The following is a 22,651-nucleotide window of genomic DNA, read 5'->3' as shown; positions in this document are numbered from 1 at the left end:
AGTTCCACTTGGGCTTCAAACAGAAATCAAACGCTTCTGATGCCAAAATCCTGTCCCGCTACATATAGAGATTAGTGTTGGACCTCATGTGTGAGCTTTGTGTCTGAATGGGAGCAAATCCCTGCTGCCAATTCTTCACACATCTGTGAAATGACAAAATAACGCAACATACTGGTGCCAATGGTTTTGTAAACAAATGTTTAACCATTATATACATTTATACTTTTGTCCATGAATTTGTTCTTAGAAGATGGCAGCTGAAGACATTATATACAGTATTTATGCTGTTTGACACAAATGCTCTTAACCAGCGAACAACATTTTGTAATTTATTCAGCCATATTTGGGAAATATTTTTATCGGCAGAGTAAAAAAAACATCTCTTTTGTGCACAAATGAGCCAGACGTCGAAATTGCCTCCCACACGCTCAAAGCCTTTTAATCTGGGAGAACACTTGCATCAAATAGAAATGTTTCTGACTCAGTGTCAGGATCAAAGAGCCGTGGTTGGTGTGAATTCTCCCACATTACGTCCTGTGAATTACCCTCTTTGTCACTTTCTCTTTCCCTTCGGCACTTGATGACTTTCCTCCCATCCTCTCCCCTCCTCCCTCGGGTTTCTCCCTCTGCTGTCTCTCTCTTCTACTTTCTCGCTAACAAGGGCACAGACTTGTTCTGCATGTAGATCATTTAACAATGTGTGCTGACATGAAGCCATGCATATAGCAGTTAAAGTACTATATGGAGCCTGGAAGATGTACAGTCTCTGCTTACAGATAAGCAGCGCAGCAGGAGGCTGTGTTCTGCAGAGAATCCGACTGGACAGATTGGACTCAGGCAGCAGCTGAATGATGTTCTCCAAATGCATTTGATTGGTGCATTTGTCACCAGAAATTACTGTTGTTTTGGTCCATAACACACAGAATGAATGCATTCTGAGGAGGTTGAAAGATGCTGCATGTCAGGATGTTAGATCGTTTTCCTAAATATCCTGCCTTTCATGTGATTTTGTTTATTCATGAGCTGCTGAGGCCCCAATTATACCAAGAGGTTTTTTCTAGAAACATTTTAGAAACATGTTTTCCTATGGTACTAATAACACATCATCATTTTGACAGGCATAAAAGGTAAATTATTCGTATTCTCTTATTCTTTTAGCAAGGCCATAAGTCGCACCGCTCGCCATCAACACTTGGCCCTGACAGCCAATCAAATGAAGCTACAGACGGGCTCTACTACTTTACCGCCTATTTTCTGTCTAGATGCTGGTAGATGTGTAAGGAAGAGCGGGACAATGGCAACTGCAGACGAAAGATTGATATTAGCATTTTTTTATTACGAGGATCTATATAATTCTAGGTCGTCCCCATATTGAAATGAGCAAAAGTGTGCATGGAGTTGCCTGAGCAGCCAGATGTTATTAAGACGGCTTTGCATGTTAGTGGCCTATTACATTTTTTTTAATTATCCTAACTGAGGACATTTCCAGAGCCTTCATATTCAAACTATTTGTTGGTGACTTTTAAAGATTACGCATTGTTAAGGTCTGGTTAGGGTCGGGCGACTAAAACTAAATGACAGACTAGGATGGTATTTGGTTAAAAGAAACACAATTTGATTGTTAAAATGGGACAAGAAATATTTGATGTTGTCAGGTCAGTCGTGTGGATATAACCATTCACGCCGACCTCCTCTGTAAGAAGTGTGTGAACGTCACGCTTTCGTGTGTTTGTGTTAAGCACACAAAATAAAAAGTGTGGCGGTCAGGACTTTCAATAACAAAATAATGACAAAATATTGCAAATGTTTCAATCTGGTGTCCTTAAAGGGACTATCCCATACTGCAAACTGCATTTTCAATTACGTTTCAAGAGAAATGTATATATATATTTTTTCATTTTACAAATACGTCATCGTTAATCCAAGTCAGAGAAAGTGTATAGGAAAGATGTCGAGGAGGATGAGTGTGTCTAACAAACATAGGACTTCTACGAAGGTGATGTAATGTGTAATAATACTAAGCCAAACCATCATTTCCTTAAATTAAGTTTGAAAGTTTATTTTTCAATTTACAACTTTAAACATATCGTCAAAAATGCTACCATCAATCCGTTAGAATATACGCTCACACTGCAATTTAATTAAGAATGCTCTTAAGATGTACAGTATGGTACCTTTATTAAGTGTAGTTCATCAATATGCATACATAAGCACAGAAGAATGCAGAACATGCAAGATTACCATGAACATAATGCAAAGTGGAAATGTAGAAAGTAAAAGAGACAAAAGGGGATTAGTCCTCAAAATCCGGCCTTAACAACATTGTAAAACCCACTTGGTCATTTTCTTTTTACTGTTGTCCAACACTGGGTTCAGTGAATCTGTATCCAATCTTTACTGCTTAAGATATTCTTCATACCAGAGTAAAATACTGGAGGACACCAGCAGGCTTACTTTCTATGTGTTCCATTTCTGTGGGGTCTCCAGCAGCAGAGAGTGTGTGGATAAGTAGGAAGTCCTTTGGGAGAGCCATAGCAGATTTATCACAGGTAACCAGGGGAGTTGAAGCAGACTAATCTGGCACAGGTATAGTTTTGCTGCTGTGCACAGGCAGTCCTCATCTCTCTCTGACTGTTGTTCTGCCTCTCTTTGTCCTCCACCACACCACTCTGCTGCATTACTGCATCTTTATCTCTGCCTCATTTCTCATTGCACCACTCTCACATTCAGTCTTTTCACACCCTCGCTGCTGCACACATCCTGAACAAAGGGAGCATCCATTCACAGCGTAAAATATCTGAAAAGATCATTTTATCAAGCCATCTCCAGGTTGGATTTTCTGCATTTTACTGCACATTAGGGCCGTCCACAGTGTGTACATAAATATGGTGATTGTGATGGCACATTAAACAACAGTCCCGGTTGAATAAGATCATAATGACAAGCCACTCGACAACAAACACAAACATCATGCAGATTGACAGTGTGTGTCCAACATCTTAGCACTGCAACAATAATAAAACAGCAATGAAATCTGCAGACAAACAGGGGAAAAGATGAGCATGAAGAGAGACACCAGGATAAAATAATGATTGATTGGAAGAAAGCTGGAAACACAAATCTCCTCATGAAGACGTCGCTGTAAACTCATAACCGACCGCCCGGTGAATTTCTGACATTATGGGAAGGAAATACTTGTTCTCTTCTATCTCTGCATGCTGCCTTTTTTATTGTTCCATTTGCATTAGGTATGGCACCTGGGGAAGCACTCAAATCACATTAGAGAGTACGGAAATGAAATCAGAGGCCACATATTGATGTTTCCCCCCGAAGCAATTAATTCAGATTTATGGCGTTATTGGGTGAGAAAGCTGAGCGACAAACTCAGCACACACAGTCATAAATAATACTCATCTAAAAGGAATGGTCTCCAGAATGACTCAATTAAGTTTTGTGCCAAATTGAGATGATTTGAAAAATGTAAATGACACCAACATTGTTATCTGGTTTACAAATGACATAATAAAGTTGAAATAAATTAGAGTAATTTGTTTTAGGGCAATGCTAATAACTTTCATCTTTAACTGGCGGAAAGTTAATTAATTTGTATTTTACTAAATATATTTGAATGATCAGAAGTTAAGATGTTCGTCATGCCTAGGGGTGGATAACGTTCCAGCAGCACATGAAACTGAATAAAGAAATACAGGAAGAAATATGATCACTTTAAAATGAATTATAAAAATATAAATATATATATAGAAAATAATAATACAAATTGAAGAAAAGATTACATTACAATACCTTGACTGTATGCACAAATAAGTTTATATGTACAAGTTGTACTAAATAACTGGTCTTAAAGATACAATGTGTGAATAATACAACAATACATAGAACAAAGAGAATAGAATATTGTATTACAGCATTATTATAATTCTTTATGGCAACTGTCACAGCTTACAGTGTGCCTGCACTAAATTCAAATAAGTAGTTTGACAGGGAAAGTTTCATGATGCAAAGTTTTGAATGATTAAAGCTGATTTTCTCACTCTCCAGCTGAGATCTCAGAGCGTAATATCTCATTCTCCTTCTTCTACCCACCAGATAGAGAAACTGGGTTATAAGAAGGAGAGAGATGTTGTTATTTTACTTTCTTGTAAGAAATCATTTGAGAGAGGACGGAAGCGAACACATTCTCCTGTGAGACCTTCCCTTTTCCCTTCACATCTCCACTGATCTATGACTCTGGCCAGTAAAAATGCATCAAATGTGTTCAGCTGCAGCGAGCTTACACTTCAGAGAGCCACAGTACCGACAAGACTGGAAGAAGAAATACAAGGTACCTTCAAAATGTTTTGCCTTTTTGAAGTTTAAAAAACAATAGGGGACTATTTCTAAAGGAGGGGTAAACACTGAACAATCTACTACATGTTGCCATGCCTTTTGACCATCCCTTGTAAATGTAGCAGACTTTTGAGCCATTCTTTCAATAAAAAATCAGAATAGGGCTGTAATATAACTTTTTTCTGTGACCAGCTAAAATAACCAAATACCAATCCATCCATGTGATACCAAGTCTGAATGTTATCAGCCTATTTAATAGGCATTATCAGTGGTTATCTCAACTATTCCAATACGTTTGATATGCCAAACTGCGCCTACTATGTTAAGTGAAAGTGAAAGTGAAAAGTGAAAGTTTTCAAACCGGAGACAAACTGATATCATTCGAACTGGGTGTAAAACATGGGTAAACACAGATTTTACCTTAGAAAAATGGCAGGCTTTATGTTATAAATTATTGTTTGTTAACAATGTGTGGAATTGAAGGTAACAATGGGAAAGACTTCAAGAATTCACACATTCAAATGGCTTCAAAAGACAGTTTTGTGATTGCATATTTGATTGTGTAAAAGTTAAAAAGACATAAAGCTTCAGGTATTATTTGGAGGTCCAAAATCTGAAATTCAGAGCATGCCTAAGATTGCCGGATTGTCTCAACATGGCTCTACAAAGAGTCGGCGGCTAACAGCATATATGCTAACAGTACAAACAGCGGCAAAAGTGCTGACAAAACTTAAATTGTTCATCTAAAGGAAAGACAACTACGATACAATTTTGCCAGCAAGCTTTGGGTCGAGACAGCCCGTAACCACTGAGTGAGAGTAGGGTAGCCACTGCGACACTCAATTTGCATACTTCTATACTTAAAGGTGGGGTAGATAATTTTGGAGAAACCAGCTCGAGTGCGCTAGAATTTGAAAATACACAGCCGGAAAAAATCTGCCACTTCCTTACAGAGCCCCTCCTCCAACACACACGAACGCGCACATGACCAATGAGGGCACGAGATAAGTTTGTGCACGAGATGGAAGGCTGACAGGCAGGTAGGCCATCCAGTTACTTTAGCCGGGCCGGCTAAAATGATTGGTCGTGCTTTTTACAGTACCACGGCTTCCACAGATGAAATTTTTTTATGGATTTAAGCACTTAAGATATTTATTGCTATCGGGATGTTAAGAGCATTCCATGGAATATAACAAAAAGTGTATCTCGAGCCGGTTTCTCAAACTTACCTACCCCACCTTTAAATGTGCAATTTTTTGTGTTTTATTTTCTTCTTCTTTTAGTAAACATACCACTATGCTAATGTTGAAAAAAGAAATTGTTATTATGTTATTTCTGCAGTCTGTAATACATGTTTTACCACAAATAATGGAAACGTTACAAGCTAACAGTGGAGCTATATCACCAAAACAAAGCACAGAAAAGCTGGAGTACAAACAGAGGGAGTGTGACATTATTCTCTGCTCAGGTAGCATTTCTTCACTGTATCGTAACATAGAACATACAGGTTTGCTACATAATGCTACAAATGCACCTTTAGCAACATTAGGCATTTTTGAGTCGGAAAAAACTCGGATTTCCTAGATGTTAATGTTCACTGTATGTTTGTAAGTGCAAACTCACTAGTAGAATTTATTGCCACAAACTTGTCATAGATTAATGTCAAAGAAATGTTTTTCACAACACAAGATTTCTTTGTTGCCATTTGGCTTTTGTTAGCTCCCACACATCCCTAATTCCGCAGAACGCTGCTGTTAATTTAGCATCAGATGCCGGGGTCGCTCCACCTGAAGCTGCAGTGACCCCCCCACAGCAGGCCGAAACACTGATTCAGCAGTGTCTCCAATCCCAAATCACCTCAGGGAAACAGCGAGAGATCCCACTGCAATAACAGCACATCGGGCGCCTCAGAGGAGAGCAATCAATTAACAGCAAGCCGCCTGTGCCTCCTAATGCATCTATCTTTCTTTCTCTCATACTCTACAACCTCTCCCTGCTGTTCTCGTCATCCCTCATGTCTTCATGTTTTGTTTTTTTAGGAGAGTAGAGGACTTCAAAGGCCAGTTGTCACTACAGCAGCCGTCTCTCTGTTCAGGCATAAATAACCCATCAGCAGTGTGAAGCCAACGGAGTCCCGTCTGAATACTGTAAGCTGCTCCGACACTTTCATTAAATATTCAGTTATATAGGCAACTGCTGGAGCACTGCGATTGGAAAAAATGAATGATGTGTGTTTGTGTGTGTCTGTGTTGGACTGTGGGAATGTGATACAATGACATGAAGACAGATGGGGGTTGAGGAGATACAACAGCTTTGAAACATCCAACAACAGACAGGAAATTTGAGAAATCTGATTGTGTGTGTGTTTGTGTGCAAGTAAGAGTGGTGTGTTGTGTAGTAAACTCTAAAATTCTGTACATGTATGTCTTAATAGCAGTGCTCCCAAGAGTCCTCCATCAATGTAGTATTGTACTTTAAATGTAAAAGTCTACAGCCACAGTAGCCGCCTGTGAGGCTGGACTTTGAGCTAAATGCTAACATCAGCATACATACATTCTCTACAGTATGTTGGCGAAACTCTGGTCATCGAGGGGGAGAAGTTTGCAGATTTCTTAATGTCTGCTAGAAAAGGTTAAATGTAAGTAAATGTCAGTACGACTGTAAACCCAGTATGTGGTTTTAAAATATAAATATCATGAAAAGATGGCTTCTATAGTCATAAAATTCATTTTGTGTTGAAGTGATATATTTCTAACTGGATACTGCTATAATGTGTTATTTAAATAATAATAAGTGTGAAAATGTACTCTTTACTTATATATGTCAACTCTCTCCATGTGGCACCAGAGAAAGGTCCCCTGTGATTATGCCAAAAACTCCTACTATTTTAACACTTTTCAAAGCATCGGGTCTGGAACAGAAGGTGGTTTGTGGGAGAAAAATATATGGTCAGATTGCTCTGGAGAAAAAAAAGGCGTCAGAAGCTTAGGGATATTTTATGATGCCATATATTTTCCGAAAGTCCCAGCAATGAACTGTGGGTTCGATTAAATATAAGAGGCACAAATGCAGCAGAAAAATAAAAGAGACTGGGGAAGTTATTGGGTTCAGTCCAGAGAGTAACAAGTCAGAATTCAGCTGATCACAGACCAACATGCAATGAAGCAACCCTGGTGCATCCCTCTGTCACACGCATAGACACACATACAGTATATCTTCACAGAGCAACAGTTTGTGCCTTTCATGGGCAAAATGGGTATTTCCTATTCACAAAGCGAAGAGAGTAGGCAATGATACTTCAGGATCAATTTGACATCAGTTATTAAAGGGGCCATTTTATGCTCATTTTCAGGTGCATATTTGTATTAAGTGCCTCTGTGACATGTTTAAATGCTTAAATCTTGAAAAATGTCTTTATTTTTTTTCTCATACTGCCTGTGCTGCAGCACCTCTTTTCACCGGCTCTGTTGTGATAGGTCAACCACTTAGAGATGTTCTGCCCTTTAGCCTATAGGCGACGGGAATACGGGGCCAGTGTGTTGAAGCGCTAACCAATAGAAGCGTGAGTGTTAGCTACATAGTGATGTCACTTACGGAAGTAAACAAAAAGGTCCCATCTAGGCGTTTCAGGCGTGTGTGGGAGAGAAACTCCCTCTGGAGGGACTTCGGAATTTCAGCCACTGCAGACCATTCACAAAAAACGTGATATCCAACTACAGGAAAGGGGAAAACCCACAAAAAGCATAATAGGGCCCCTCTTTTATTCAACAACATAACCTTGCTCAACATTATACCATGCAACAGTGTTTTTTTACCTTTCAACACCACAATTATCTGGTTGGTGTTTGTTGTGAATGCTTCATAAGCAATGCTTTGTGTAATTGTGTTAACTAGAAGAGCGTGAAGATTGGTCTATAGGAGTCTAAAATTAAATGATGAATAAAAACAGTGGTATCATGAGCAGCAGCAACTCAGATTAGCATATACATAAAGACATACGTTCAAACATGTGTTTATGCAAGTGGACAATCCATCCAACCACTCTTTGTTCTATCTCTTCACAGCAGCAGCGGCTTGCTAATCTCACCCCTCTTTGTTTAGCTCTCCTCTCCTTCCCTCTCTCCTCTTTGTCTTTCCTCAGTCAGCCGAGCTAGTTGGCCGTTTAAGTCCAGCCCCTCTCTCTCTTTCGTCACCTTTCAAATTACATCACATACCTCAAATCATTTAAAGCCTTTTCCATTCACAAGAGCAGCAATTATGGTTCCTTTACCAATCTGTTCCTTTCTGTATGATATATTAATCTGATCCTTCATGTATAGATTCAACACAGAAATCTCTACATTAAAAATGCATGGAGTTGAATAAAGTTGTCAGGATGTCTCTGTCATCATCACTTACATCTGGTCTTTATTCATGGCGAAGGACTATTAGCCTGTTTGACTAATGAGGCATAGTGAATTAAAAACGTTTAATTGTTTATTTGCTTATACGGTTATATATTTAGAAAATATATATTTAATAATATAAAAAATAATGATTTGAAAGGTTTTAAAATGAGTGGAAATATTTTTTAAATAACTGATGAAAAAAATATATATAATAAAATAAATTCTGGAAATAATGTTGAAATAAAAAATAATTACATTTGATGAATTATCTATTTAAAAAAACTAAACGTACCTGACCTATAGCAGCTGAGGGTGTCGAGCTTTATCCAAGCATGTAATCTACATGAAGACACAGTAAGGCTTGAGTGAGTAACGCATATGCATCAATGCACATATATGCAGTAAGAGTACTACATCCCCCATGTGAATTTAAAAAGGAGCGAGCACTGTATATCCACTTGGGGGTTAATTCATGTAGGCATGATGGGTTCATTTGGTTGAAAGAAGTGCAAGGACAAGTTCACCTCACATAAACCCCTGCTGCTGGTCTTTAGAGGAGGAAAGTGTTTTACATAACCAACAACGCTAGCAGTGAGTGCACTGTTTCCACATTTAATCATGAGCTTTCCCAGCTTAGAAACCATCTGTCATGTAGAAACAGCAGCCGCCTCGATGGTTATTCTTGGCTTTTCTGCGTCAAACATCATAACCAAGTCACTGAGACATGTTATTCAACATCACTCAACTCACACTGCAGAAATCAGCCAAACCATAAGTAAAAAAAACACATACATTCAGGGCCAGCTTCTACAAATGGGATGCCATATTTAATCTTGAACTAACTGATTTACTATAACAAGGGGGAAATGTTTTATATTCAGTTTTATTCCATCTTTATATTGGATATTCAACAATCATGTACACCACTCACAATCTGGGGGGCAGTGGCGGCGCCAGGGTATGGCTGGGGTAGGCTACAGCCATACCAAGAAATGGCTTAGCCCCACCTTAGCCCCACCATGAAAAGTGATGCAAATTCAATTAAATTATAAGCGAAATGCTAAATGTTGAGAACACGGATTGCGAAAATAGACGGGTCGTGTCCACAGCACACAAACTGATCCTGCTGTAACAACAAGTGCACGTTACTGATGCAATATGGTTGAGACCATTCGGGCTTATGCTATAAGAGGGGTGCAAGGAATAGTCTAAGTAGTGGGGGAGTTTTATACACTAAAGGTGTGGAAATTCTCTGGCGTTATAATATCAGCGCGGCCGCGGTCAGATCAAAATGCCTCCGAATGCAATTTGAATAGACCTACAGCCAATCAGAGCAACGAAACGTTGGATCTGCGTCATGCCTTATTGATTGAGATCAATCGAAACCGCCATTCAGTATCCCCATTGGATCTTCAACGTGTACTATCATACGTCACGTTCACAGTGATCCCTTTTTATTTACTACAAGACAAATGTGCCGTTTTATTTCATACAGTTCCATTTTGATTGAGACAGGGAAATAATCTAAACCTCACGCGTGGCGTTTCACTGTCAAGGGGGGCGATATAGCGTGTATGTAATTACATTGCAAATACTGACTTGAGCACCACCACTGTATGGGTTAGCCCTACCATAGATTACCCAACAAAAATGCTCTGGCGCCGCCACTGCTGGGGGGTGTGACCCAGGATCACTGACAGTTACACAGCAATTACGCCTGGACCTAAACACCAACAAACAAAACAGGACATTTATTAGAGACTATCTTGCAATAAAATTGCTATGGCCAGAACTCCAAATCCGACCAGTTTTGAAAAATGATAGAACCAATGGCCCATCCACCATTTTCAACCCCTCTACATCTAGCCCCCTTTCTTGGACTAGGCCCTCTTCCAACGGGACCTTCATTTTGATATTTAGTACACATAAAAAGTAAAGTTTCGTGACAACATCTGACAGAAATATACCTGGCAATTTTTCTAAACTACAGTAGGTGTTTTCAGGACACATTTGCCTTTTACGACACACCAACAGACCTAAAATACACTTCAGTTGTTAAAACATTCATATCGTGTCGGATGCATTTTTGGGAAGTGCAGACCAACACTCAGTTCAAGGCTTCTTACAGTCCTTTAAAAGCTTCCTGCAACCCCATAATAGATTTCTAGAGTTCTGACAGTTTAGTTTCCTAATGGTTTTTGTCCTTCTTCAAAAGGGGTTCTAATATCCCATCGTACAATTCCATTTGTGCTCATATCAGGCTTTGTTCAAGGCTTTTCCAAACATTTTTAAGGCTCCCAGCCATCACACTGTGGCTTTCTGTCCTTCTGTTGTTTTTATGAAACTTTTTGTACAGCCAAAATCTCGATTTCTGGTGTCTTCACAACACTTTTTCTCTGCTGCCATTGCCTTTTGATTCTGTTGTGGAAATGTTCTGTCGATACAAGTTTAACAAACCTTTAATGGCTCTCACCTGTTTCCATTTACTATTCCAGGCTCACTTTGTGCGTTTTTGTTGTCGTCTGATGTGTATTTACATAGCAAACAGTGTTATGCCTATAGAGTATACATGTTTAACATGCAGTGAAAAGCCTTTTCATTCCATCACCATCCACCTGTCAGGTGTGCACCACCAGTTAAATTACCTTAGCAGACTGTCAGTTTGAAGGGTCCTAATGTACCCATTGTGATGCTGTGTACCTCGCATACACACCACCACTAGTTCACCTTTGCAGCGCATAAAAGCTGCCTTCCACAGCTGTGGGCCATCACAGGAAACAATAAAAAGACTCTCAAATTGCTCTGACCTTTTTAGAAAATGTTATTTGCTCCACACCAAATGGCCTGCGTGGTTAACTTAGCCCCACAAACGCACCTGGGGCATGAGGATCTGTGTGTTTGTGTGTGTAGGGTAAGCAGATGCCACCTTCAGCTCAGCCCCTCTATCTTAGGGGTTTAATAGGCCATAACAATAAAAGAGGCATATTGAACCAGCCCTGGGGAAATCGGTTCTACTGTACTGCAGCGTCAGACACGCACATGAAAGAGGGAAGCAAAGAAAATAGTAGCGACCTAATTTGAAGTCTGCACTGTTCCCTACTGTATCGCCCTTCCTCGTTTTCAATCACACAATATAAAGTACTTTCTCTCGATCAAAGTGAGTTATGGCTTTCTGTTAGTAAAGCTCAATCCTCCAAACAAAGACAGTGAGGAGGGAATACATGTTCTGTATGTGCACTCATTCGAAGTGATGTGTGTAGGTGTGTTTACATATGCAGGAGGCGCATATGTTGCGGGACTTGTTAACATCTGTGTCAGTTATGGCAGTGGTGGCTCTCCTCATGTCCGTCCCTCTGTGTCTCCCTTCGTTTCACCCCCACAAACTTCCATTTCATCTGCCGACAGTCGTGTTTCACCCTTCCTACTCCTCTGTGCTTTGTTCAGTTATTGTTTCATGTTTGTTTGTCACGCTTCATTCTTTATGAAAGAAAGCCACCAGGTATCTCAGGGCTGTATACATTTAAATACAGTTCTTTCATTGAAGAGAATGTGGTTACTAATAATAACGTTTCAAATACCTAGAGGGCCTTATTATTTATATTTGGGAATGGCTTAAAGGAAAAAAAAGGTATCCTCGTGCAAATAGTAGAAATTCCCCTTTCTGTGACTGCAGAACTCTGGGTTGGATTATACAAAGCAAGTGAAGCCAGCAGGAAATCATATAAGGACAGTAGAAAATCATAAAGAGAGAGTGTGAGCGTCTAATGAAAACAGAAAAGTGCCACCAGGGGAAAAGCTTGTGAGTACATAAAGCACATTACAATAATTAGCCAAATGACCCAAACAATGATAGTAAAAATAGTCTATTTATGTCTAATATTTGCAGACCCCAAATAGAAAACAAGCCGCATGCTAGTTGGGTTAGCCCAGACATGATTTCATGTCAAACTGTATGCTGACATTGTTCAGCTTAAACCGGGTATATCTGAATATCAAACATTTAACTTACAACGTCATCATTTGAAGCCAAGAAAACAAAAAAAGACTGAAAAGCAATTATTTCTCTCCACGGCATTCGGGCAGATTCCCAATGCAGATTTAGCCTGAAATGCTAATACTATTTTCACCTACAGTAGTAATTCTGGCCAATGAGCCACTCTTGACCGAAAACTGAGAGCCATGAATTTTGAGTAGAAAGAAGCATGAAGATTGGAAAAAGCCTTGGTGCGACAGTAATCCTTGACTCATTTGAGGACAGGTGAGCCATCAAGAGACAGTTGGACAGTAAAATGCCAAGTACACTAAAAGCCTATTTGGGGCAGTAGAAATCCATGATAGGCTTTAGAAACCTTTGGGGGAAAGCAGAAATGTTGTTGTAGAAAGCCACGACTAGATGGTAAAAAGCTTTGTGAGTGTATTAGAACACCACAATGAGGTGTGGAAAACCTAGACGGGCGTTAGACACTGAGAACAGTCCGAAACCTTGGTCAGCGGAATACATTTTTTCAGAAGAAAGCCATGTGAGTCAAGAAAAACAAGCGTAGCGTGATGATTTTGTATCCAAATGTGTGTTTGTGTGTGTGTGGGTGATGTCTGTGTAATGAGCCTTCGGCCTTCCCTAAACAGGTTTCTGACCCATAGACTCTGATGTCTTTAGTGTGTGTGAGTGTATGTGTGTGTGTTAGGATGATACATGTGATTCATCAGACCAGTGTTGCAGGATTGCACACGTCTGTCTATGACATGCCTGTGTGGAGCTTCACACCATCTATCACACTGCAAACACGTAAAGGAACTCATGGGGCAATTTTACACCTGGCATCCCATGTGTGTTTCTACAGTACATTATTTGCCAGTGTCAGGGTGTTTGTGCCTTTTTTTCGAGAGAGAGAGTTAACATTTTCATGTGTCAGCCGACCTGTTGGCCTCTCGTTTGGCCCTCTTTCGAGGGTTGCTTTGAACCCTCTATTTTGCTCCTGTCAATCAAATGCACTCTTGATTGGCAGCTGGGCACACATAGTGGACAGTGAGTAGATTGAGTCGGCTTCATGCTGGGCTCATTTCCCCTACAATGTGCGATTAAGACGTGAAGATATCAAAAAATTGTGAATGTACATCTTCAGATGGACAAAAAGTGACAAAAATGTCCTTTAAGCCGGTCAATATTTAAAAACATTTATATTTGTGGTGTTTTATATTCCAAATGGTTCCTGCTTTGGAACCCCTTATATTACACAAGAAGAAGGAAGTATTGTATTTGTTGGGGACTATTTCTAGCAGCTGATTTATCCACATTTCGTGCACAAGTTAGCAGTGCCATCCGGCAGGTTTAGGTGGAACACCTAGGCCACACAGGCAATAATCCAAAGCCTGAAAAATCGTATTCCTCTGTGCCATAGATGAGCAGAGACAATTAAATCCGTTGCTAGGCCACACCCCCTTCGCATTTGTGTATGTTGGTTTATAGAAAAGCAGGTTGCAGTTCAGCTACAGGTAAGTTTCAGTTTGTACTTGTGTGCGTCCTTGACCACAATAAAGTAATGTGTTTGTTATTTAAATGGTAGTTAATAATTGTATACAGTTAAGTTATAGTTTAACAGCTGTGTATAAGTAACCCCATACATTTAAGGGTGGAGAATTGAAGTTTTTAAGTAAGTTAATGCTGTTGTTTGTTTGTTTCCTTTCGAATCGCACACACATTTCAACATTACTGTATTACCCGGGGGCCTGAGCATCTATCCATATCGAGTTAATTAATTAACTGTAAGGAGAACCCTGCACAGTGTGTCCTGACTACACACCCCATATTGTTGTCCACAGTACGTTTGCTAATCAACAAGAGCTTCATTACACACACTCTGTATTTTATTCTGGCTCAATTACACAAACACCGTTGTAAAACCACACATACTCACTGGAGCATCAAATGTGGATTCATCCGCCAGAGAAAATAGTCCTCTACAAATGTGCTTTGTCCTTGTATTTGAAAAACGTTAAATTAAAGATACATCGTCCAGCTTATTTTATGAAACTACAGAGCCTATTGTAAAACTGAAACAATTTTAAAAGAATGTGCCGAAATCCATAGATTAATTAAATTGGATCCACTCTAAAATCTAATAAATTCCTCCTTGGCAGATTATACAACCTAATCCACCAATAAAATGTATGCCAGTAGTTTTCCGCAATTTCGCAAACAAACAGCCAAAAAAACCAAGCAACCAAACCAACTCATTGTTGGAGGTAATAACACTAGCCCATAATTCTTTAACAAGAACGTCACATCTTTAGTGAGTCCTGAAATCATGAACAAGAGTAAACCGCAACACCCATCTCACACTGCTATTGCAGAAGCATTTCCACCAGTAATCGCTTGAACCAAGCTTCATCCTGTGTTCTTTTGAAACTGATGAAGGCAGTTTCATGAGATGTAACTCCTAGATATGGCTTTTATATGAATCATAAGGCCCATACAGGAGTGATATACAGTAGTAAAAAAGGATAGCACAAAGCAGGGTCACACACATTCAGAGGCTCACATTCACATTAAGCCGCTCAGGTGGGCATTATTTTCGGAGCATTAGGTTGTGCAGGATGCAGCGCAGACAGTGAGATTACTCCATATTCAAGGCCACGGCTCGCTCTGAACCTATGGCTGTGAATCCTTCGTGAATTTGCTATTAAGCCTTGAATAGGGCCGTGGGGAATGAGCTGCAGGCGACGTGTGTGCTGCGCCGCGGCTGATGGAGAGCTGACCCTCTGCATTTTTTACAGCATCCTCGCCGAATGGAACGGTCCAGAGGTTGCAAATTGAGACCCGGCTTTGTTCGGCTGCTGATGGGATTCACCGTGATTCATAGGCCTGTTATCACGCTCTTATAGGTGTGTGTGTGTGTGTGTGTGTGTGTGTGTGTGTGTGTGTGTGTGTGTGTGTGTGTGTGTGTGTGTGTGTGTGTGAGCTAGCTATGTCCACACTAAATCCCACACAGAGTGTAATGGTCCAAAGGCCACAGATGGAGACATGTAGTGTATTATTGCTGAGGTGATGATAGGATTCACATGCACATTATGGGAGCTCTGAGATGTGTGAAGGTGTGAGAAAGAGGTTTTATGAGATCCCTTCATATGTCACTTTTTTCCTCACTTTTCTGCTATGGCGTGTGTGTTAGCACGGCGCGCGTGTTTTGTTCACCCTTGGGTCGTCCCTCTGCAGTAACCTCCATTAAATATAATTTTACAGTGTAGTCAGTGAGGGGAGGGATCTGATTGTATTAGAACTAATCCAATCCCAGCCAGGATTTTAAAGGTGACTGCGGCTACACTGTGTGTGTTTGTGTGTCCATCCTCTGTGGATTCATTGAGTTGTTGCTCATGTATGTTCTCACCGGGAGACCTAATATCAGGCTCTGTAGTTTCATTGGGCTGTTTCTTGTGGCTGTGTGTGATCACACCTCTTGGACGCCTGTAAAGATTTTCCATTACATGGATTAGATGGCAGCTTCAGCCCCTGAGGATAGACAAATAGCAGCAGACAAGCATAAAAGATTTGTTCAATTTAACGGGAAAAATCTGACCAAATTCTGTCATCATTGCATTATCTTGTTTTTCTACATGTATTAGGACAATTGTTGGACTTTCACCAAGATGAGAGCCGTTCTGCTCTGATTTAAAGAATGTGACAGCGCTGACAGCCTTCTGCCAAGGACTTTTCTGTGGCCCAAATCAAGCGTTAATGGAGGAAGCGGAAAAATCATGTGACAGTGTGGATTTTGCTGGCAGATTGAAGGTCAAAGGCCTGTTAGGAAACTCAGAATCATTAAGTTGGTGATAATTATTACTGACCTTGCCCTCTGGGGAAGCAGTGGACAAGAACTATGCTATATACAAATAGTCTCAAACAATTAAGAACCAACACACACTGTAGCCACACAGAGAAAACCACAGGAGAAAGTTAACATTGTATTTCCACCTCATAGACAGCTGAGAGTGAAATAAAACTAATGTGCAATTTGTCACAATGATGGCCCTAAAGAAAAAAAAGACAAGTCAATCAAGATCATTTTATGGGGTCAATGAATTGTGGATATTCATGAACCCCAGACACACAAAACAAATGTCAAACTAATCAGACACATTAATTCAACTAAGCATTGATCAGACGAAATTGTAATAATGACATCACCAGGTAACACTCGCACTTCAATTGGCTAGTTCTCCACCTTGAGGGCTATCAAGGTGTTTGACAGAAAGCCTTATTCATACCACCACTGTACCATCCTTGAAAAACACAATTTCTTGAGTTTTGACAATTTTAAGTCTTTTAAAAGTATGTGTTTTATTTATAAATGTTTACATGGACTGGCCCCCCCTCCCTTAGGGGAATTCATCCACAAAAAACCAACCCGGTATCACGGCAAGACGTGAACATGTGACGATCTACCATGCTGGGAGACGTGAATATGTCACGGTTTCGTCCCTTCAAACGTGACAGTTACACGGTATTGTTAACATGGCCCAACCAGTGGAGAAATACCCGGAAATGCCACGCAAATGGTCTACCGCGCCTATTGGTCGGTTTTTATTGTCAAAATGAGATGTTTTTAATTTATTTTTTAATCGTCACACTTGATTTCGCCGATTTTCTTGTTGCCCTAGCTGGTCGACACCTCTTTTAGCAGAAACAAAGGCTACATTAATGTATTAAATCGATGTTAATCCATGTGTGTGGATCATAGACTGGTGTGGATGTGGAATTAACGGACGTGACGTTGTGCGATTGCGTTGCCTGGCAACGCAATTTACAAACTCTTCAACTACAACCCTAATTATATTTAAAAACATTTTAGAAGGCCTCACGAAATACTTTAATGTAAATTAAAATGTAAATGTGAAGGGATGTGTGTAATGTGATGATTGACATTATTCACCCACGGATCTATGGGTTGGGGGTATTGTTCCGCACGGACATTTTAGTTAACCGGACTTACTGTTGATGTGAAATCCGAAAAAAAATTAAAAATAAAATAATACTTTATTCCGAGTGTGCTTGCTTTTCTCTTTGGAGGTCATCACATAACGGCATTGTAATACACGGTTCGGCTGCATTAAATATTACATATCTGCCGTAGTTCTTTATTTATAGAGCCCTGATGAGAAGACTTCTGGACAAACAGGAAGCACTGCCGCCAAAACTGAAAACGTGACGTGGATCATAAATATATCAGCAATTAAACAACATCTTACATTTCTTTTCACACAATACGTCTCCTTGCAGTATCAATACTAATTCGGCTGACTTTTATATTTGATCCAATTGGTAGATAGGCTGTATTTACACCATAATGGTGCACAGCTGATAGAAAGGCACATCTAGTGGTTAAAGCACGTTATTGAATTTGATTATTTTTCACAAAAATTAAACCATCAATAGCAGAAACAGAATTAACTGTCATTAGTAAACCACCCAAAAAAAAAGATCATTAGTAGTTTTGTTTTATATATATATTTTAAGGATAATAATAGCAATGTAACACTGTCTATGACACTTACTGTATAACACTGATTTGAAAAACATACAGAAAAAACTAATTCACTGCCCTTAATAAAGTATTTAAATATACATTTCAGGTGTGCTGTTTTGTTTAGATCATTGACATCTGGAGCTCTTTTAATGTCCTTTTTGATTATTGTTACACCAGGTCTTGTCAAAACCTTTATTCCATATTCAATATCCATTACTAAACAAAACAGCAATTCTACTCCACTACAATTCAGAGGTTAACCTGGTATTTTTACTCCACTACATTTATTTTAGTTACTTTGCAGATTCTGATTAATGATGTGAAATATAAACAACCCTTAAATCAGGCTTTAGTTACACCTGAGTAAAATTCAGGGAAAGGTGATTGTCAAGTGCCAACAATCAGGAGAGATATTTGATAGTTGCTGCTTGAGAAGACTAAACATTTATCTGCAGATCCCTATAAAGTATATTCATTACTCGTTATTCTCTACTAATAGGTAATTAAAGACTGTATATAATGGCTATTTTGCATACTGTATCCCTTTCAAGATTTCAAGATTTTCTAAGGTTCATTGACATATCATATACACAACTAATTCAATAACGTGCTTTAACCACTAGGCCGTGCACACAAGGTACACACGGCCATAATAACTTTGTATTATTAGTGTAGGACACTTGTGTATGTATAACATCTGAAGATGTGTAGTTATATTCATGTTTTCACATAATTGTACAGGATATTGCTATATTATTTCACATGTTTTACTTATAATATCTGATTTGTAAAACATCACAGACAGAAAGGTATATCCGTCATTTAACAGTAAGCTATTGAAATTCTGAATCCATAGATGTGTCTCCCATCACCCAAATCCCCTGACTATTCTCTCAACTCAGTATTTACATTCTTATATTCAAAGAAAATCAGTAATATCTTTAAAAACGACAAGTCCTTTTATATCAGCTGTGCACCGTTATGGTGTATAACGTATTTTTTTTCGGATTTCACATCAACAGTAAGTCCGGTTAACTAAAATGTCCGTGCGGAACAATACCCCCAACCCATAGATCCGTGGGTGAATAATGTCAATCATCACATTACACACATCCCTTCACATTTACATTTTAATTTACATTAAAGTATTTCGTGAGGCCTTCTAAAATGTTTTTAAATATAATTAGGGTTGTAGTTGAAGAGTTTGTAAATTGCGTTGCCAGGCAACGCAATCGCACAACGTCACGTCCGTTAATTCCACATCCACACCAGTCTATGATCCACACACATGGATTAACATCGATTTAATACATTAATGTAGCCTTTGTTTCTGCTAAAAGAGGTGTCGACCAGCTAGGGCAACAAGAAAATCGACGAAATCAAGTGTGACGATTAAAAAATAAATTAAAAACATCTCATTTTGACAATAAAAACCGACCAATAGGCGCGGTAGACCATTTGCTTGGCACTTCCGGGTATTTCTCCACTGGTTGGGCCATGTTAACAATACCGTGTAATGCCGCGTTTCCACTACACAGCCTCGCTCGGCCCCGCTCGGCCTCCTTTGGCTGCGCCCGGCCTCGTTAGGACCAGCTCACTTTGTGGCGCGTTTCCATTACAGTTTAGGAACCGGGTCAGTATCTATAGTAACAGTGTAGGCGGAGCGACGCTGCTTAAAACTGCCGTGACGTCATCTTCAATGCGACACAACAATGGAGATGTGAAAGCGATCGTTTGCTTGTTTTTTGCTGTGTGGTTTATTATCACAAGAAATAGACAAGAGTTGTTTCGAAAGAGGCGACGTATAGCAAGACGAGGTATAGAAGAAGCTGACGCGAGAGTTCGGGCAGTCCTCCTACGCCGCAGAGACTACAGGACGACTCGAATCACTACTAACTACAATGCTACTTGGTAAGCTAACGTTCGCTAACTAGCAATGTGTTTAGGCTCACTCTCCCTATACGACCAAAGTATTTCAAGTATTTAATTAATTGTAGCTACCACTTTTACGTATTAAAATATGTATGCTTTTGTTTGTGTATTTCAGAAGTTACCGACCGAGCTACCGAGTGGTGGAATGTGATTGTTCCATCTTTCACACACTCAGTGGGTGGAGAACTTCAGGATGCCTGAGGAAAACCTACGTGTAATACCTAAATATTCATTGTATTGTATTGAACATAAATACATCTTTTCTTTTTCACATACATGTGTTTGTCAAATTATTTAAACCAAAAAAATGTTATCAGAATTGACTATTTAGTAAATATTTGAATTTCAAGCACCAGTACTGCCCCCATAATAATAATCTAATAAATTAAGCAAATATCAAAGCAAACTATAAACATAAATACAAAAGTGTAAAACACAACAGAACTATATTCATAAATGCAAGTGTAAAAAATTGTTAACATGGATGGAGGCTAAAGTATCCACAGCATAAAATAATATGATTATGATGGTTTGTCTGAAAGACACAGCCTCAAGGTTCAAGGTTTTTTATTTTGTCATACGAACATAGCTAGTGTAGTTATGACAATGAACATCTTAGGTCACAGGCTCCTCCAACAGTGCAACACAATAACCCAGATCAACAGAAATATAGTGCAAGTAAATATTAAGCGCTGTGCACCGCTCTCTTTGTATAGGTGTTTTCTTTTGTTCTCTTCTCTTTGAAATATATAAGCAATGTGTTTGAGTCTAGCACAACGAGGGTATTACAATTGAGTAATTTTTCTACATGTATTTATCATGTATTCTTAATACCATTATGTAATGTTATGTTTTAGAGGAGGACCTCAAGCTAGCAAACTCAATTTCAAACAGTATGCAGAGTTGTCCTGCTAAAGAGTTAAAATGTATTATTTAACCAAGTATTTATTCTCTTATTTGCTTTAATTGCAACAGATGATAAAGGTTTCACTGTGATAAGTATTCTCTTAAATCCATAAACCCCTGTACAGTGCTTTGTGGACGATGGTGTTTATGATATTTCTGACTGCAGAGGGACGCCTAGATGATGCCATCTTTCTGTGCGATCGCTGGTGGGTGCAATTATTTATCAACAAGCAATAAGATAAGACATGGCATTGATTCTGCTGGGCCAGTTGCCGTTCCTGCAGGGCCAGATCCTCTCCTCCTCGGTTTGTGCTGTTGATGCAGAGGACGTTGTGTCCTCCTCGCTGTTCCTCCTCGCTAGTCCCAATGTAATCATCTAGAACAGAAACATGACTTGTAAATTCCACAAACTACTGCAGCACAATACTATAAATAGCAACAACAACTATAGAAAAGACAAACTGAACGTAAACAATGGCACATATGGTGTTAGCAAACAATAGCTCTCGCTAATGCTATCTGCCTAGCTAGCCTTCGGGGCTCCATCGGGGTTGTCGAACATAAATGTAAAGATAAAATAGACTTATTTGTTAGAAGTGAGCTTTAAAACAGATAGGGACACAAAGCAGGGACACAAAGCAGGGACACAAAGCTTTCAAGCAAATAACACAGCGTTAGCAAAAACGTACCATGCAGACTCCAGTAACGCCGTTGGAGAGTCCAGTGTCTGTGTAGAGACCTCCTGAAAGACTTTGATATTGCGAGTTGTCCCGTCGAGCACCCGCTGGACCTTATCATCTGCAATATAATGGACGTCGTCACTTCCTCGACCGACCATGGTGTGCTTTTCTTTGCCATTGTTGTAGCTCCTCCGTTAACAAAAATGCTGTTTGTAAAAATGGATTATCTCGCGCGCAGATTGTGACGATTCTCTCCGACCAATCAGCAGCCGAGAGCGTTGACGTCACAAACACAGCCCGGTTGCCTCTGGCCCTGGCCCCACGATTTTATGAGGCCAGAAAAACTGAGAATTAGGACCAGCCGGCCGGTACTAGGCCAAGTGGAAACGCAACCACAAACGGGCCGCTGACGTCACAGCCCTCTTAAACCGGGCTGCGCGCTGTAGTGGAAACGCGGCATTACTGTCACGTTTGAAGGGACGAAACCGTGACATATTCACGTCTCCCAGCATGGTAGATCGTCACATGTTCACGTCTTGCCGTGATACCGGAAAAACACACTGGACGCTGCATGAGGTCAGAAACCAGAGGAGACTGTGAAGTCCACCGTAGATGCACCACTTTTGGACTAAATGTACTTTCCATTAAAGGCAGCTCATTGTGGAATAGCCTCCCTACTGAGATACGGGATTGTCCCACTCTCAATAGTTTTAAAGGTCAACTAAAAGAATGGTTGAGAAACAAACAGACGTGCAATCACCGCTAAATGCACTTTAACACAGGGGTATCTCCTCTTGCACTTTAGGTAGCTCTTGTATCTTATATTGCACTTTATATGTCGTAGCTGCTATATTGTATTGCCATGTGGTAAATACTT

The sequence above is a fragment of the Trematomus bernacchii genome, unplaced genomic scaffold, assembly GCF_902827165.1.
Source record: "Trematomus bernacchii unplaced genomic scaffold, fTreBer1.1, whole genome shotgun sequence".
Lineage (NCBI taxonomy): Eukaryota > Metazoa > Chordata > Actinopteri > Perciformes > Nototheniidae > Trematomus > Trematomus bernacchii.
The sequence above is the reverse complement of the archived record's forward strand: the minus strand, read 5'-3'. Positions refer to the sequence as shown.